The sequence below is a fragment of the Castor canadensis genome, chromosome 13 (genome assembly GCF_047511655.1).
Source record: "Castor canadensis chromosome 13, mCasCan1.hap1v2, whole genome shotgun sequence".
Taxonomy (NCBI): domain Eukaryota; kingdom Metazoa; phylum Chordata; class Mammalia; order Rodentia; family Castoridae; genus Castor; species Castor canadensis.
The window spans coordinates 38,422,504-38,438,180 of record NC_133398.1 but is presented as its reverse complement, the minus strand read 5'-3'; the positions used below and the strand labels follow the sequence as shown (position 1 = coordinate 38,438,180).

Here is a 15,677-nt window from a genome sequence, read left to right as displayed (position 1 = left end):
AAAAATAACATCTGACCTGACTTTGAAAAGAAGCCATTAGGCAGAAAAACTGTGAGACCAGAATAAAGGAGAGTGCATGTTCTATCCAGATTACCAGCTGACAATAGGAAACAACTTTGATTGACTTAGAAAAGGAGGGAAGATTTGGGGTTGTTTTGTTTTTGTTTGTTTTAGTTTTTATTTATTTGTTTGGGGGAGTTGTTTATTTTGTTATTGTCACTGTTAATTTTGAGACAGGGACTCACTGTGCAGCTCAGGCCATCCTGGAACTCAGGATCCTCCTGCTTCAGTCTCTGGATAGAAAAGGAGTTTTTGAAAAGGTACTGCATAGCCCAGAGAATCCCTTGGAAGACTGAAGATGGAAGACTGAATATCAGACAGGAGCAAAGGGATGCTGCTTAGGGTAAGTACAATCAAAATCCTCCACAGAACCGGGGCAGGGAGGATGCTGCTTTTACCACCACTGCTGCTGTTATTAAGGTCGACACTGGTAATACTGCTGGCACTGGACCTGGATGCTCATGTTGGATAACGGGTCCCCAGAGCAAGAAACTTGCTGCTCCATTGGCAACTTTTAAGGCCCATAAGAGCAGATAAGGCAGTCAGAGAGATTGGAAGCATAAGATGGATTTGGCTGAAAGGTTTTCTATGGCTGAGATGCACAGGCCCATGGCAGGACCTGACAGCAGTCACTAGATACAGACAGCGGCCCCTGGCTGACAGCCGGAAAGGAAAGCTCATCAGTCACAAGGACCTGAAAGAGCTTGGAAGTGGATTCTTCCTCAGAGCCTCCAGAAAAGTCAATGTCTTGACTTTAGCCTTGTGAGACCTTAAGCAGAGACCCTGATTGAATCTACCTGGACTTCTGACCTACAGAGCTGTGAGATAATAAATGGGTCTTATTTTAAACTAAGAAAAAAAGACTCATAAAATGAGTGATTCCTGAATCCCATAGGAAGAGGTTCCAATGCTAACTGACAAAAACAGCACTATAGCAGTATTCTAAGGAGATGGAAAGGCAAGATAAAACACAGGTGTAAACACCTGTATTAAAAGAGAATAATACTAAATCAATAACCTAGACTCCATACTTAAGAAATGAGGAAAAGATGAGCAAACAACCCAAAGTAAACAGAAGTAAGGAAATAACAAAGAATTGAATGGAAATCGGTAAATTAGTGAGGTAGAAAACAGAAAACAACTAACCAAGTCAATAAAACCAAAACTTGGTTGTTTGAAAAGATAACAAAATTGACAAACCTTTAGCTAGAATCACCAAAAACAAATAAAGAAGATAAGAGTTGTTAAATAGAAATAAAAGAAGATACTTAACCACCAACTTTAGAGAAATTAAAAGAATTATAAGAAGTTGGGTTCAGTGACATGCACCTGTAGTCCTAACTACTTGGGTGGCTGAGGCAAGAGGATCACTTTGTGTTCAGGAGTTCTATACCAGCCTGAGCAATATAGCAAGACCCTCTCTGTCTCAAAAAAAATTATAAAAGAATACTGTGAATAAATGTATGCCGATAATTTGGACAATTTATATAAAACAAATTCCTAGAAGGTGATGAATTAACCTAAGAAGAATGGAAAATCTGAATAGAACCATAATAAGTAAAGAAATTGAATTGGTATTTTAAAATCTCTCCACAAACAGAAGCTCAATCCTAGATAACTTCAGTGATGAACTCTACCAAAATTTAAAGAATAAGTAATGCAAATATTTCACAAACTCTTCCAGAAAATATAAGAGGAAGTATCATTTTCCATTTTCCAACTTATTCTGTTAAGTCAATTTTACTATGATACAAATGCTGGATAATTACATGAAAAACAATTCAACATCCTTAGCTTTAAAGGAAATGCAATTCAAACTACCCTGAGATCCCCTCTCACCCTAGTCAGACCAGCTATCATTGAGAAAACAAACAACAAATGCTGGTGAGGATAGGGGGCAGGGAGGAAGCCCCTATACTCTGGTGGTAGGAATGTTAACTAGTTCAGCCACTATAGAAATAAGTATGGAGGTTCCTCAAAAAACTAAAAATGGAACTACCATATGATCCTCCTCTACCAGTCTCATATATATACCCAAAGGAATCAAAGTCAGCATATAATACAGACACTTGCACACCCATGCTTACTGCAGAACAATTCACAATAGCCAAGTCATGGAATCAGCCTTGGTGCCCATTAACAGATGAATGGACAAAGAAAATGAAACACACACACACACACACACACACACACACACAAAATGGAGCCATAAAGAAGAACAAAAGTACATCAAAAATGGAGCCATAAAGAAGAACAAAAGTACATCATTTGCAGGAAAATGAAGGGAACTTTAAATCATTATGTTATGTGAAATAAGCCAGAGTCAGAAAGACAAATATTATATGTTTTCTCTTATATATGGAATCTAGACTTAAAAAAAAAAAGACATGATAGCTGAACAGAGCCAGTCAGGGGGAACAGTGACATTGAGAAGAGGAAAGGGGCATGAAAGGGTGATGGGGTGGTGAATATGATTGAAATACATAACGAGCAACTTTGAGAATGTCACAATGAAACTTGCTATTATGTAAAATTAATAATAATGTAAAAATCATAAACTCATGAAGAAATGCAAAAATCCTCAAAAAAAAAAATTGGAAACTGACTCCATGGATGTTCTAAACATGACCATAGATGTCCTTATCAACTTGAGGAAATTCCTTTCAATACCTAAGTTTGTTGAAATTTCTTTTTCATGATTTGGTGTTGGATTTTTTTTATTTTTTATTTATTTTTATTTTTTATTTTTCTTTTATTATTCATATGTGCATACAAGGCTTGGTTCATTTCTCCCCCCTGCCCCCACCCCCTCCCTTACCACCCACTCCACCCCCTCCCGCTCCCCCCCCCAATACCCAGCAGAAACTATTTTGCCCTTATCTCTAATTTTGTTGTAGAGAGAGTATAAGCAATAACAGGAAGGAACAAGGGTTTTTGCAGGTTGAGATAAGGATAGCTATACAGGGCATTGACTCACATTGATTTCCTGTGCGTGGGTGTTACCTTCTAGGTTAATTCTTTTTGATCTAACCTTTTCTCTTGGATTTTTTTTTAAATGTTTTTTCCACACCTCTTAAGATAATCGTATGGGTTTTGTTCTTTAGTCTATTTACATGGCATATTGCATTAATTACTTTTATATATTAAATCAGCTTTGCAATTCCAAGATAAATCCCACAGACCCTACATATGTTAAAATGATAAAATGGAAACATTCCGAACAGCTACAGATGCCTCTCAACTTACAGTAGGATTACATCCTGATAAACCCTATTGCTGGTAACAAATTACCACACAGTGCCTTAAATCAACATACTTATCTCACACTTTTTATGGGTCAAGAGCTCATGCATGGTTTAGCTAGGTGCTAGTTTAGGGTGTCACAGAGCTGCAATAAAGATCATGTCTATGCCATATTCTTACATGGGTATAGTCAAGGAGTTTGACTAGTGTGATAGGCAGAGTAACGGTCCCCCGAGATGTCAATGGCCCAATCTCTAGAACCCATGAGTACGTTATCTTACATGGCAAAAGGGACTCTGTTTGTCCATTAATTATTAGAATAAGTACCTGAGATAATCAAGTTATAAAGAGAAAAGGTTCATTTTGGCTTGTAGTTTTAAAGGCTTTCTTCATAAGTGATTCTCCCTGTTGCTTTGGACTGTGATGGCACATCATATACATATATATGCACACATATATACATATATATGTACATAAACACATATAACACATAAAATTTGTGCAGGATCTATATACTGAAAGTCATAAAATAATAAAAGAAATCTAAGGAAGCCTAAATAAATGGAGAGCTATACCATGTTCATTGTAAGGGTCATATATTAAGATGACAATTTTCCTCAGACTAATATAAAGATTTAACATGATTCCAAATAAAATGCCAGTGAAGAAGTGTGGGCATGGTTCAAGTGGTAGAGTGCCTGCCTAGCAAGCATGAGAGCTAGGATTTTTCATACAAATCAACAAGCTGATTATAAAATTTATATGGAAAAATAAAGGAATTAGAATACTCAAAAACATTTTGAAAAAGAACAAGAGGACTCATGCTACCTGATTTTTAAGAATTAATATTAATTTTAAAAACACTACACTAATGACGACAACAATGTATGGATGAAAGAAAACAGATGACCAATAAAACAAGAGTCCATGTGTTTTTCCTCTGTTCTCACACCACAATCAAAACAGAAGATTTCTGTGACCTTGAAAGGTGGGATTTCTCCCCTACCAGAAAGCAAGCAGTTCTGAAGCAGTTACCGGCTTGATGTCCTCCAAATCTAATTCAGTTCTGACACTATCAGTGGGGATGTAGCACTTTGATGATATCATTATCTCACAGTCCAGAAAAAGATACACTCAAAAATGGGCAATTGACTTTTAACAGCTTTATTGAGGTACAATTGATATAAAAAGAACTGCACACATTTAATGCATATAATTTGGTGAGTTTGGACATATGTAAACACCTATGATAATAGCCAGTTGAATTCTGACAAAGGTGCAGAGGCAATTCAATGAAGAAAGTCTTCTCAACAAAAGGTGCTGGAATAATTGGGCATCATATATAAAATATGAATATCAGTTCACACCCCATACCTTATGCAAAAATTAACTTTAAGTGGATCCATAGGTACTTAAATATAAACAACAAAACTTGTTCTCTCTCTCTCTCTCTTTCTCTTTGAGGTGCTGTGGTTTGGACTCAGGGCCTCAAGTTTGCTAGGCAGGCAAGCACTCTTACTGCTTGAGCCACTCCACCAGTCCTAAAACTTGCTTTCTTATCAAACAAGAGGGACTAAATATTTTATGATCTTGAATTAGGAAGAGTTTTTAGATACGACACCAAGCTCACAACCTATAAAAGACAAAATTGATAAATTGGATTTCATCAAATTAAAACATTGCTCTGCAAAAGACTGTTAAGAGAAGGAAAGAACAAACTACAGACTGGGAGAAAACTTTGTAAATCACATGACTGAAAAAGGTTTTGTGTCTAAAATATGTAAAGAACTTTCAAAAGTCAATGATAAGACTGGGCATGATGGCACAAGGGAGGAGGAAGCAGGAGGAGTGAGAGTTCAAGGACAACCTGGGCTACATCATGAGACTCTGTGAAAGAAAGAGAAAAGAAGAGAAGGGAAGAGGAAGGAAGAAAAGAAGGGAGCGAGAAAGAGAGAGAGAGAGAGAGAGAGAGAGAGAGAGAGAGGGAAACAGAAGAGAAACAACCCAATTTTTTAAAACAGGCAAAAACTTTTAACCAACACTTTGCCAAAAAGATTAAAAATAAGCACGGGAAGAAAAGTAAAACATTATTAATCATCCTAAAAAGCTAATGAAAATCAATGAGATACCAATATCCACTTACAATGGCTAAAAACAAAATCTGATAATACCAAGTGTTAGAGAGAATATAGAACTGTGGAACACTTACACATTGCTAACATGTATGTAAAATGATATATCCACTTTAGAAAACAGAAAGTTCCATATAAACATACTACCAGCAATCATACTCACCCAAATATAATAAAATATTATCATATATTACCTATATATAAATGTTTTAGTGGTTTTATTCATAATCACAAAAAGCTACAAACAGCCTGAATATCCCTCAGCTATGGTTCATCCATATAATGGAATTCTACCCCCCATTAAAATGAAATGAACTACCGATACACACATATAGATGAATTAAAATGTATTATGACAAATGAATGATGCCAGAATCAAAATGCTACATACCATATTATTCCTCATATAGTCTAGAAATGGCAAAACAATAGGAACAGAATATACTTTAGTGGTTGCTAAGGTTGAGAATGGGGAAGTGGTTGGGTACAAAAAAACACAAAGGAGTTTTAAGGATAACAGAATAGTTGTGCATATAGATTTGGTGGTGGTTACATGCCTAAACATATTTGCCAAAAGTCATAGAACTGCACACACAAAAAAGAGTGAATTTTACTGCATATAAGTCTTTAAAAGTGAATTTAGTAAGTGGAAAAGACAAGTTTCCTATGCAGAATTCCAAATTAATGTATGTACTCCATCCGAAAGGAAGTGGAGTCTAACTACTCTATTTTTTATGCATAAGCTATGCATAGTTACTTCCTTCCAAAAGATACAGAATGAAAAAGATGAAGAGGAGAAAGGGAAGAATAAGTTTACAGTGGAGAAGCAACCATTAGCTCAGGCAGATGATCAAGGCCAACATCAGCAGTAGTTAGCCATGTCAATAGTGTATGCCCTTGATATGATGTGATAAAAATGACACTTCACCTCTGTGGTCTTTCTCCCAATAATCTATAAACCCAGCTAATCATGAGAAAAACATTAAACATAGCCCAAATAAAGGGGCATTTTACAAAATACCTGACCAGTAGTGCTCAAAACTATCAAGGCCATAGAAAACAAAGTTTGAGAAACTGCCCCAGCCAAGGGAGCCTAGAGTCATGAGAACAAGCTGTAACATGTATCCTGGGTGGGGTCCTAGAGCAGAAAAAAGACATAAGGAAAATGAAAAGAAACCTGAATAAAGTTAATAATATGTATTTGTATTAGTTCATTAATTATAACAGATCAACCATAATAATTAATAAAAGATGTTAATTAAATGGGAACTGGTATGGAGGGTACAGGAACTCCTATACTATCTTTGCAATTTTTCTTTAAATCTAAAACTTCTAAACTATAAGGTATTTTTTAAAGTAGGGAACAGATTAAGTAATGTCATAGTCCATTTCATGCTGCTATAACAGAATACCACAGACTGGATAATTTGTAATGAACAAAAATTTCTTTGGCTCATAGTTCTGGCTGGGAAGTCCAAGAGCACAGCACCAGCATCTGGCAAGAGTCTTTGTGCTTTGTCATCCCATGGTAGAAGGCAGAAAGGCAAGAGAGGGCAAGAGCAAAAGGGGGCTGAACTTTCTTTTATAAGTAATCCACTCCTGTGATGACATTAACACATTTGTGAGGGAAGATTCCTTCCAACCTAATCACCACTTATTAGACTCCACCTATCAACACTATTGCATTGAGGATTAAGTTTTCAACACATAAATTTTGGGGGACACATTCAAACCATAGCAGACAGTAGTTGGAATAGGATGAGTCAATAGAAAGGTTTCTTAGGATAAGAGAGATTTGATCCTATTTATAGGCTGAAGAAAAAGCCAATAATGGGAAAAATTAGGGTTCAGAATGCAGACAGATAAGTAAAGGGAGAAATGAAAGGAAACAGGATCAAAGGCACAGTTGGAGGAGTTGACAATCTACATGAGGAGGCTTCCTTCATTCGAGATTTTAGGAAAAGAAGAGAAGATAAATGGATACAGTTCGGTACTATTATCTTTACTTCTCAGGATAAAAAATAATTTCCAAGTAGAAAACCCTGAGCTCTCGTATGAAAGTTCTGATACCTAATGTCTGTATTTTCAAATGTCAATCCTAACAACAAAGAAACCCAGTGCTTGTGTTTTTAGCAGAGTGGGTGCAAAGAGGTTACTACATCAAAGATATAAGCTCTGAGTAAACGCTGTGGTGGTGGTGTGTGTGTCCACAAACCAATTTCAGCTTTAAGTGCTGAAATTTAATCCCATTTCAAGCTATTAAGAGGATGGAAACTTAATTTGACTATGGTGTTTGGAGGTGGGGGGTTGGTTAAGTGTTTAAGATTAGTTAAGGTTATTGGGGTGGACCCCTATGCTTGATATTATAGGTCCTTGAAGGGAAGTATTGGGGGGGAGTCTTATTCTTATTAGCAGCCCTTCTAGTTCTCTGCACAGGGTCTGGCATATTGTACATGCACAACACACATTTTTTGAATGAAGGAAGGAATTAACTAACAGATTTCTATGGCAATAAGATTGCAGCCTGTTCTTCCATATAGACCTGTCAAACAACTTAGAAATAGAACACTTAAAAACAGTTCAGAACCCCATCTGAAATTGTTAGTCTGATGTAATTCTAAAGAGGTTAGGGGACCTGTAGACTATATGGAAATCTGTCTGCTCTTTACTGTTAGTTTTACAATGAGCACGGAAATAGAATAGTGGCTCCTGAAAAATAAGTATTAATTTGAGAATGCCATGTACTAAGGGCTAGCAGATTCTCTTTTCTCAATGGCAACACAGTAAAATGGTTAGGAGATTGGGCTCTGAATTCACAACACCTCGATTTCAATCTCACCTCCTTCACATAGTAGCTATGTGACTTTAGGCAAGTTGTTTAACCTCTCTGTGCCTCAGTTTCATCCCCAGAGAAATGTAGAAACTAACAGTACAATCCCTCAATGGAATGGTGAGAACATTGGCAAGAATATATTTAAGATGTTTATAACAGTACCTGGCAATTTGTGTTTTCAAGTGATAGCAGTATATGGTACTAAGCTTACCTCTAACTCCTATTGGTCAATTCCACGTTTAAAAAAAGAAAAAAACAACTGAGTTGCTTTTTGTATCCTGCACAGTACCTAGAACAGTCTGAAGAAAGAAAAAAAAAACTATATGCTCAAAAAATAATGATGCAGTTTGTGTTTGAGATATATAAATTGAGTGCACAAGAAAATGAAGATATGTGCTTATCTTCAGTTATTTCCTTATAATTAATTACTAGATGCTTTATGACAATCTTTTTCTTGCCCTCTTCAAAGCATGGAATTTGTTGTAATGCACCTTATAGCCCTCAGAAGTGCTGGCCTCCTGACAAGCTGGCTATTTGGATAGAGCGAGGGATGAGGTTGCTGCAGCAAAAAGTGGGTTACGTGACAGTTACAGCTTTGCTGCTAGAGATGGAAGACCAGTAATCTCAGAACACAGCGCACAGAGCGGGTGGGGACAGCCAAGGATTTGGGGACGGCTCATTTGGGCACTCCGGAGCCAGGTAAGTGCCCCAATGCTAGGGTCGTGAGCCTGGAGACCTGGGTAGACGGCTGGAAGGGTCCTCTAGATGAGTCATTCTGCCTATATTAGGCACGTGCTGGTAGCCAACATCCACCCAGACCCCGCAGTGGCCCTGGTCGGGGCCTGAGCAGAGAGCGGTCGCAGCATCCACGGCGCCCCTCAGAGCCGCCTCGTGCGGGCGGGCGCTGACCTTGCCGCGGGCGGCCGAGCTGGCGCAGTCCCCTCATCGCAGTGCCGACAGCTTGCGCGGAAGCCCCCGGCACCTGCGCCGGCAGCTCCTCAGCGCCACCGCCTCCCCGCCGCGCTCCCGCGGTGCCCCACGCCCGGGGCCGCGCCCAAGGCGCAGGAGGCGAGGCGAGGCGGGGAAGGGAGGGGCGCGCGCCCACCCTCGGGCCGAGGGCGCCTGGCGCGGGCGCGCGCACCGCAGCCGCAGCGCGCGGGCGGGTGGGTGTGCTCAGGGCGCGCGCGCCGCCGCTCAGCCTGCCGCGCCGCCCGCGCCGCCCGCTCCCAGCGCTCGGCCCAGCACGTCAGCTCCCGAGCGCCTGTGGGCAGCGTGGGCTGGCGGACCTGCGTCCTGCATCCGGACCCGCGTTCCGCACCCGACGGTCCCGGTAAGCGGTGGGCGGGGGCGGCGGGGATCCGGCCGTCCCCCTAAGGGGCGGGTCTACGGGCCCAAAAGGACCTCCGGGACTCAGGTGCTTGAGGGCGAGCCGCTCCCTAGGGGCCCCGTGTAAATGGACCCGAATGACTGCTGCGTCCACCCCTTGGGAGAGTCCTCTGTGGGAGTGGAGACGCCCAGAGCGCTCTGCATTTGCTGCCATGGGGAGTCCCAATGTAGAGGGCACTGTCCCCAGGGAGACCTGTGTAACTTGAGGGGTGGGCACTAGAGTGGGCGTTGAAGTTGGCTCCATGGAAGACCATCTGAGAACACAGGAGAGCTTTGGGAACCTCCACGGCGGTAGTGGACCCCACAGAGGAGCCCCCAGCTAAAGGTGGACCTCACACTGTGCTCTAGACCTGCCCAGAAGGAACCGCTGCAAGGACTTTGGCTTGACCTCCTGTAGGGCTTAATAGGCCCTCATTCTCCACCCCCACCCCCCACAACATGGTGGAGAGGTGAGGACCTGTGGGGCTGTGGCCTTTGTTCATTTTCTATCCCCCACCTCCACCCATTAGGTTTTCTGTTCTCTGTGATAGTCTCGTTGGATCCAAGCTGAACTTTATGGACAGGGCCCAAGGAAGAAGACAACCAGTGAGGCCTCTAAAGCAAAGATAGGAGATCTGAGCCCTTGGCTTGACCATACAAACAGTAAGATCAGGTGGATGAACTTTGGCACACCCTAGACAAAAAGTCTTTTGAAGTAAGGAATAAAGGATAAAAGGGATTATTGAGCACCAATGCATCAGGCACTACGCTAGATATGTTTAAACATCTCGTAGATTCTTTCTGACAACCTCATGAAATTACCCCCCTTTTAAACATTAGTACTTGGGACCCAGAGGAGTTTAGCAATTTGCCCAAGATCACAGAGCTTGAAAGGATGAAATCTTTTCTTCAAATGTTATTTGGGAAAAAGCATGAAGGAGAGGCAGAAGAAAAAAATGGATATAGGTTAAGTTATATTAAGGTGCCAAGAATAGGGCTTTGCAATAATACATGCTCACTGAATGTGATGGTTAAATTCGGTGGATGAGAACAGTTTAATTGGGACTGCTGCAGGAACAGATAGCCACTGAGTGCCCACATTTCAGCGTGTGGCTTCCGTCACTGGCACCCCCACTGGAGAATTGAGCCCTGAAGGGGTCCATGCCTCGAGGTGGCTCTGGACCTGATGGGTTTGGAAGAGAAGACCTCCAGTATGGTAGGGCTTGTTTGGGGGAACCTCCTTCAGAAGATGGAGTGTCCTAAAGCCACCTTCCCTGCTGCAGAAACCTTGAGAGAAAGGAAGGAGAGACATCATTTTAAGAAAGCATGATCCACACTGTCCTTGTGACCCTCTCTGATTATGTGCACCAATGGACCCTGGTCCAACACTCAGGATACTTTTTCCCAACAGTGCCTCTGCATGAGAGGAGGAGGAGAAGAAAGGTGAGAGCCAATGACGTTTTATTGGGAGCCTGTTGTTTGGAGAGAGCAAAGGGTCTGTACCTGGTATTATGATGCCCCCTAGTTTCACCCCTTCAACATTTTCAGCTGAATCCCAAGGGTTTAACTTTGAGTCCAACCAGAGACTAGTTTCTTGTCCAAAAATGAGTGGTTAGAGAGCCAAGCAATGGAGTTTACCACAGAACCATTCTGGAACTTTTCCTGTTTCCTTCTTCTACACAGCCAAACCTAGTGACATCTCCTTTAATAAAGCTAGCTTTCTGAGGCCTCTGGGATCACATAGTGATAAGAGAGAGAGAGATGAAGCTAGTGAGGAAACAGAGCAACCTAGTTTACCAGTTGTTAGTTGTGTGTGGGGTTTTTTCCTCTTTAATTTGATGGCTCCCTAAAGGATGGGTTGGGGTACCTCATACACAGCTCTATGGAGTAAACCCTGACAAAGGTTTATAGTGGTTAGCATCTCCCCATTCCAAGTTGGTTACCACCACCTTTCAGTTCAAAACCCTCCCACCAGCTCAATAGACCAAAGTAAACAGAGGTATTTGTTTTTAAAGAAAATCAGAAGGATCAAGCCTGCAAAATGATCTTTGCTCTAATTCAGAGATTTGTGACTGGAGTTTTATTCTTAAATTGGTCTTTTTGTTGAGGGCTCTTGGTATTACACCCCTGGTAGCCCTGAAAAACAACTTGATTTATCCATATGTCCCCCCCAACACACACATATCTTGGACCACAGATACTGTCTCCTGATGTTCAGCACTGAGTAAACATTAAAATTCCAAAACTCTTAAGAATAGGGCTTAACTTTCCTATAAACACATGCCAAGTCTGCAAATCAAATTATTCCAGAAGGTCTGTGAAGGATGTCACCAGGTGGCCTTAATCGTCTCAAAAATGCTCTCTCCAAAGGGACATAAAAGAAGAATGGCAGTTTGTGCACAAATATGTCTGGATTTTACTGCCTGAATTTCTCAGCCTTTGTCCACATATTCTCTGACAACATTCTGGCTATCTTCTGTCAGCATAAGTGCTTTCTTTTCCTTGAACATAAATAGTAAACCTTCTGAGGCCCATTTCCCATACCCCTTGCAATTTTTCCCAGTACACCTGTTCCTAAGTGGATCATATTTATACAAATAGTTTCCCATCTCTTTAGCTACAGAATCCTATTATCAGTCCCACATCCACTCCAGCAATGCTACTTGGTTTCTGCTATCTTCATTTCCCAAATTTATTTATTCATTTCTGATGGGAATATCATTATCTACTCTACCCCTCAATCTTAATGACCAAGTTCTGATCAGAATTGCTTGCCAGCATTGGACCAAGACACCTAGACTATCAGTGTCCAGTGAAGACATTATCGTTTCCATTATAGCCTCTCTCTGCATTCCCACCCCCTTTCCGACAATCTCCTCAGAGACCTACACACATACTAAGTGCTACTTACTTGCCAGCACTATGCTATATAAATATGACAGTTCTTGCCCTTGAAGCATTCACATAGAATTAGTCTGCATTTCTCTAATCATTTACTATAAAGAGCAAGAAAAGGGTGGGGATAATAGCATTACAGAGAATCTACAACAATCAATGTAGAGGATGCCTTTTTCTAGGCATCACTGAAACTCAACTGCTGTTCTGTGCCTCTTCGGGCAGGTAAATTCTGCTTCCCTCTCCCAAGTTACTTTTGCCCATATGCTTTTAGTTAACTGGCCACACTCTTGCCTTCCTATGATGACACAACTGTACATTTGGATAGCATGTTACATTTACAAAGCCCTTGTGCATACATGATCTCTATTTGAGAAAATGTTTCTATTGCTGTGGTCTTCTCATGTTTAAAATAGCATTAAGTGGACTAGCTGGCTCATCCTCTTTGTGTGTGTGTGTGTGTGTGTGTGTGTGTGTGTGTGTTGTTTGTTTATTTTGAGGTTTCTGAGTCTCCTACTGAGAAAACCCCCAATGATTCACTGTAATCACCACCTACCAGCTGTTAGGTTATGCCGAAGACTTTCCTGTTAGGTCCTAAGTCCAAGCAATGCAGTCATTGGTCAGGCGTAAGACTAGTCAGGGCTGTTCTTCTCCTGGCTTCAGGAAACCCAGTTCTCTAAGGTTTTTTTTCTTTTTTTTCTCCCTGAAATTCAAATGAATATTCCCTTCTAAACAAATATTTTAAGCATACTACCTCAAACCAGTTCTTTGGACTGATGCTAATTCATACGTGAAGGCAGATCTCCTCGCCTATTTCTATCCAGCACCCAGGCTGGCTTCATATCATCTAAGTCATGATGGAGTACCCATATAGCTCCATGCTTGGCATGTGTTTTTATCTCTTCCTGGAATACTTTTTTTTTCTCTTATCCACAGGGGTAACTCCCACTCATATTCAAAATTTAGCTCAAGCAACACCTTTTTTTTTTAATCCTACACTTATGCCCCCTACACATGCATATATTCACTGCATTCTCACAGGCTGAGTGAGGTTCCATTTGTTCATTCTACCAACAGTTATTAGCACCTGATCTGTGCATAACACATAGTAGGTTACACTCAGCAAATGTTGATAGAATCAACAAACAAGTAAATGGTGACAATTAAAGTATAATAACTGCATAAATGAGGCTGAACCTGTGCTTTGGGGACCTGGGAGCAGAAAACAGGGAGTGCCTCTTCATCTTGCTGAAAAGCTCAGCTTGCTAAGTGCAGTCACACCAGCCAATCACTGATGGCGTGATGCTCCTTAACTGTCACTCTGCTTCTGTGGGAAGTCAGCACTGTAGCTTTTCATGAAGACTCAGCCCAGTCCCCCAGAGGCAAAAGATCATGCCATGATTTTGTTCTCCTGTATATAAGAGCTTTGTGAGCTTTCAGTGCTATGAAACAGCTGCAGGACCTCCCTCATGCCTCGTAGTCTTGAGCTGAGGCCAGGAAGACAGTTTTACTCAATCTTTTAGCCCGTCTGCTCCTTGGAAACCCCAGAAAAGCCCTCTGCAGTTAGGGTGACTCTGTCTTCCTGGATAAGCAGAGGTGAATGGAGGGAGATAGGGAGATACTAGGTAGACTCCTGCAGGGTCTGCATACATAGAAGCTAAAAATAGCCTGTAAGCTACTGCCAGGTGACAGAATGAGTGAGAACAGGCTCCAGGAGCACTGTAGTGAGACCCTGGATTCCTAAAGCAGCAGTCAGTCAGTGGAGAACAACCGGACCACTTGGGGCTTGGATTTCCTCAAAGATCAGCAGAGGGTAAGGGAACTCTTTTTTTTGATGGTTTTTGTTTAAAGTCTTGGGGTTGATGCTGGTGTGCACTGTGAGCGCTGGGTCTGTGCTGTGCGTCTGCATTTTTTACAGACCCTGGTTCTGCTGGTTGTCCATACTCTTGTGGCTGGCACCTTCTGTTTTAAGTATGTGGCTTTCCCTAAGGCTCTTAGGCAATCGCTCAGACATACGCTTCCAGAAGCCAACTGCTAACCACCCTGAAGGTTTTCACTCGTATGTGCAGATTCTACTCATGCTACATTTCTCAAACAGGGCAGAAGTGATGCATCTTCAAGATACCTACTTACGCCCATGGGGCAGCTACCCTCCTGCGAGCCAGGCTGCAGTCCATAGGACACAGCCATAAGTGCAGGGGACTGTTGAATTTGGTAATGTTGGTCTCTCTTATCGTATTATTGTGGTTTTGGAAATTGGATCAATTCCCAAATGTCATAGCTCTCCTCTGTAGTTAGAGAGAAATCACCTATAGTTACTGTATGAAAGCTATTCTCATTCCTGGGAGCCCTGACTCACCATCAAACTCCACCTCTGGGGAAGCAGAGTGGATGTGATGTAATAAACTGACTGCATAGTTTCTAGATTTGAGTTCCAGAGATTTGGTCTGATCAATTCTCTGTCTAACTCTGATGAAGAGAAAGGGTACAGACACCATGATCTCAAATAAACCTTTTGTATTGCTCAGTCATCTCTGCAACACTCATTCAACAAAGATTCATAGGAAACACATTCTGTGGAAGGTAGTGGGGACCATCTTCACTTTTTTTCCTGTTCTCAGAGAGAAACTGGAATTCCTTTTTCCACCTGCTCAACCTATTCTTTTTGGTTGTTTTTCCCTTTTCTCTATTTAGAGGTTTTCATTGCCTTGCTCCTGCCTAGGAACGCCCCCACAATCTCCAGAAAATCCCTTTTAGTTGCTTTTGAGCCTTTCAAACAACTGCCATTCTCATAGCAAGAGTCATATTAAGGTGAGTAAATGTTCTTTATGTTTACCATGCGGCATGAGGAAACCCTGCCTATTAGGTGGGTTGCTCCTCTAGCTCTCCACAGCTACAGAGAGTGCCTGGGAAGAGAGATTCCCTTACTGCCTTTGCCTTCCTTATTTCTCCCCCCAGCTCCTGCTGTGAAGCAAAACCTCCTCCTTACTCCCACAACTTTGCCCTTATAAATAATCCCACTGCATTCTAAGCAGGTGCTCTGCAGAGAATGGGTGTGTCTTGAGCACACACACATTCCAAGCTGCCCACATATGTCTTGCTGCCTGACAAACACTTCTAAACTGCCTTCTCTTACTGAAAGAGTCTGC

General features: G+C 41.5%; 1 protein-coding gene across 5 annotated transcripts in view; it reads left to right on the top strand.

The window, feature by feature from the left end:
- Positions 1 to 281: 281 nt before the first annotated feature.
- The window catches only part of Phf24 (PHD finger protein 24), a 33,443-nt gene continuing 18,047 nt past the window's right edge, over positions 282 to 15,677 (top strand). The window contains exon 1 of one of the 5 annotated variants that reach the window (XM_074051565.1): positions 282 to 403. The gene's annotated coding sequence lies outside the window, so the exon portion shown is untranslated. Of the gene's footprint in view, positions 404 to 8,790; positions 8,968 to 9,460; positions 9,599 to 13,864; positions 14,342 to 15,677 lie in introns of those variants that run through there. The other 4 variants (XM_074051564.1, XM_074051563.1, XM_020185987.2 and 1 more) reach the window with 4 other exon arrangements.